The sequence below is a fragment of the Chamaea fasciata genome, unplaced genomic scaffold (assembly GCF_029207755.1).
Source record: "Chamaea fasciata isolate MVZ Bird 193981 ecotype frontalis unplaced genomic scaffold, bChaFas1.0.hap1 SCAF_13, whole genome shotgun sequence".
In the NCBI taxonomy this organism is placed as follows: Eukaryota; Metazoa; Chordata; class Aves; order Passeriformes; family Sylviidae; genus Chamaea; species Chamaea fasciata.
Genome location: NW_027094098.1, coordinates 19,380,345 through 19,384,222, shown reverse-complemented (window position 1 = coordinate 19,384,222; position 3,878 = coordinate 19,380,345).

The window sequence follows — 3,878 nt, the reverse complement described above, 5'->3', positions numbered from 1 at the left end:
GGGCAATCCTTCTTCTGGAAGGGCTTTTGGGTCACAAATTCATCATGCAGGCATCAGGCAGAGAGTTATCACTCACTCTTTTCTTTCTATTTTTTTTTTTTTGGTGAAGGACAGATATTGATATTCTCCCAAGATGTGGAAATAGATCCCCTCATCAGCAGTGCTGAGACGCGGGCTGGGAGCTGAGGGATCTCCAACCGAGAGCCCTGTGCAGTTCAGACAGCTCTGCTTTTCCCAGGGAGCACTCAGGGAATGCTCAGATGTTACAGCTCCAGCCCCCAAAGCTGCATTTTTGGTGAGTTTTGTGTTCTTGCCTGTGCCCAGCAGGAGACGCGGTTTGGTCTGGGCAATGTGAGCTCCCATCCCTGGGATGTTCACTGGAGACAGATGTCTTGGATGGCCCAAGGCTGTTCCCAGCGCCAGGAGGAGCAGAGCAGGGGCTGCTGAGCTGGGCTTGGCTTGCAGCTCCTCTCCAGTCTCCCAGTGAGACTCTGAGTGAGCTGCTGAGGCTCCCTGTGCTTCCTTTTCCCAACTTTCCCTTCATGCGCGAGTCTCTCATGCCAGGCAGGAGTCCAGTGGGACAGAAACCCTTTTTATTTACAGAATAAAAGCTCTTCCCTGCGTGTGAGGCCTCGGGGATCACCTGCTGAACACCATGGAAAGCAATGAAAACCCAGATAGAAATGCTCCTGGCTCAGCTGGGCGCTGCAAAACCACAGGGAAGGTGAAAATCTTCCAGGCTGAGCACTCCTCGGGGGCTGTGGCGGGGCTCCCTCCCCTCTTCGAGTGGAATCCTGGAGCCTGCAGCCAGGCTGACAGCAAATGCAAGGCCGGGGTTCATTCAAAACCCAACTCTGTGTGGTTTTTGGGAGGCCCACGAGTGTTCTCCGTGTGCCCGTGCTCCAGGTGTGCTTTGGAAAGCATCCAGTAGATGCCAGGAAAACGAAGGAACTGCTCCTGGTTGCTGGGGCTGCAGCAGTGGGTGACTTGGAGCAGCAGTGAGCAGGGCCTGGTGCTGCCAGCTGAGGTCTGGGCGTGATTACCTGGGGCAGGATTGATGGATTTTTCCCCTTGCCTAAATTATTCAGCGGCTTGGTCGTTGCTTTTGGAGCTGATCGTTTCACTGGGGCCTGGGACCTGCCAGATCGTGGCTTGTGAGGAGTTTAACCATCAGTGAAGTCCTGGGCAATAAATCACCGTGGTGCTGTGCTGCTCTCAGGATGTCGTTGGAGCTCAGGGTGGCTGGAACAGAAGCCCAGGGGATTGGAACAGCTTCCCAGAGAAGCTGCGGCTGCCCCATCCCTGGGAGTGCCCTCTTTTCCCACTTTTCCCTCCCCAAAACCACGAGCTGCCTGCAGGAAATCCCGTGAAATGATTTGAAATGTCTGAGGCGGCAGAGGCTGGGCTGATCTGTAGGTGTTACATTAATTTTTAATACACATGGAAGTGTAATTCTGGTGACTGCAGCTCTGTGCTGTGAGCACACGTGCCTGCTGTGCTGGGCTTTGGAACATTTTGGGGGGAATTTGATTCAGTTCTGAGCCTTGGTTTCATTAGCTCATGCAGGCTTTACCAAGGGAAGGGTAAGGTTGTGCTCATCTAAACTCAAGGCATGTCTGAGTGTCACCTGAAAGAGCTTTCCCCTGGTGTGGCTGGAAGCTGAGCAGATCGGGGTTGGTTTCTGCACTTATCAGAAGGTCCCTTTAAAGGAATTTAAACTACCTGGCAGGAAAAAGGACATTTAAAAAACGCAGTGGACTGTGGAGAAGTGGGATCCTGCATCCAGCAGGGCACTGGGGGTGTGGGAGTGTGCCCAGCCCTGCCTGTGGGGATTAGTTAGTGGGGATGCTCCTGGGTTCTCCTGGGAAAACGTGGGGTTCCCACTCCCAGAGCATCACACACCTCCTGCAACATCCCTCCTGCCCCTGTCCCCACGGGCAGCAGAGAACTGGGATGATTTTGAGTGGCTGAGGGGAAGGAGCAGGAACCAAAGGCAGCCCAAGCCTGTCCTGTGGGCTGCTGAGTGGCTCCTGTGCTCAGCTGGTGGGCCTGGTGACGCTTTTCCAGAGCTGCCTTTCGGAGGTGGTTACCTCCAGAAATAGCACAAGGGAGAAGTGTTGCTCTCCAGAAATGGGGTTTCCCTCTGACAGCTGCTCCGGGATCGGTGCCTCAGGCTGAGGGGAGAGGGGAGGGGGGGCTGCTCTGCTGTTCTTCCCCTCAGAAGTTGTTGCAGCGTGTCAAAAAGTGCTATTTTTTTTCCCCCCTGGCATACGGAGCGGAGCGTGCCTGCCTCCCAACGTGACCTATATAAAGACAGAGTCAAAGCTATTATTGTTCCATGCTGGAGGTTCTGTGTTTCTAGGCTTAGCCGAAAAAAAAAAAATCCAAAAAAAAATCCATTTTTTTAATAGGCAATGAGCATGGAGAGCAGGATGCAGCCCCATCAGCCCTCCTGCCTCCGTGAGGATGCCGCTCTGGGTAATGCCCTGCAGATAAATTCCTTTCCATGCCAAGGCTCAGAGCGGGGCTGATTTTTTTTCTCACATTAATAATAATTTTCAAAAAGAGAAGGCTCTGGGGAGACCTTAGAGTCCTTTCCAGTGCTTAAAGGGGCTCCAGGAGAGCTGGAGAGGGACTTTGGATAAGAGGTGGAGGGACAGGGCACAGGGAATGGCTTCAGGTTTAGGTGAGACATTAGAAAATAATTCCTGGCTGGCAGGGCGGGCAGGCCCTGGCACAGGGTGCCCAGAGCAGCTGTGGCTGCCCCTGGATCCCTGGAATGCCCAAGGGCAGGTTGGAGCAGCCTGGGACAGTGGGAAGTGTCCCTGCCCATGGCAGGGCTGGAATCAAATGAGCTTTAAGTCCCTCCCATCCCAAACCACTCCGTGGTTTTCCATGTGTGCTGTCTTCCTGGACACTGCAGGTTTATTCCAGCACGGGGTCACCTGGAAAAAGCAGCTTTTTGACCTTGAGTCTGTCCCACTGCCACGTGTCCCTCTGGGCATCAGGGACCTCTCAATTTGCACCTCAGAGCTTTGCCATTGCAATGTATTTATTAGCACAGAGGATTTCTCCTGACAGTTTAATGGTGCTGATTCAGCTCTCCCATCAGAGGAAAACCGTTTGCTCTCCATCCACAGCAGATCCACTCACCTGGACATGAGGAATTTTTTGATGGACAAAACCATTCTGGTCAGGATCTGATTCCCAGAGAGATTTCTTTTTAGCCCTGAGAAATGGGCTAAAAAGGGTTAAGGGTATTCCTACTCCTTTATTTCTGTGTGTTCAAAGGGAGGGAAGAGCAGGAGAAACCTGAAAGCGAGCACATTTCCTTAGCACCCATGGAATTGCTGGTTAATATTGGAGTTCATTGCGTAATCACAAGGGGTGGCTGAGGAACCTGCAGCAAAACTCCCTTTGCGGTGAATCTCTTGACTTGTCCTCTCCCAGCTTGGGATGTATTTAGAGCCCCTCAAGCAGGTTACAGATAATTCCCTCTAATTTCCTAATTTCCAGTAGCCCATTCTGTTTTATTATAAAAACCACTTTTAGTACCTATGAATAATTAAAGAGCACTTCTTGACCTCCATTCTGGTCGGGGTTCTGAGGGGATCAAATTTCCCTTGCACTGAGAAATCCAACCCTTCCTTTCCCATTCCCCATCCTCCTGTGATGTGATCATTTAACCGCCACACCAAATCTGGCACAATTCCTCTGCCTTAACTCCTTCACTTCCTTCCCTGGGACAAACTCCCTCTCGGAATTTGTCCTGGCACAACATTTCCATCCAGAGCCTTGACGTTCCTTCAGCTCTTCCTGTTCTCTCTACATAATTAAAAGGAGTTGAAATCTGCAAAGATGGACACTGAATCAACCCA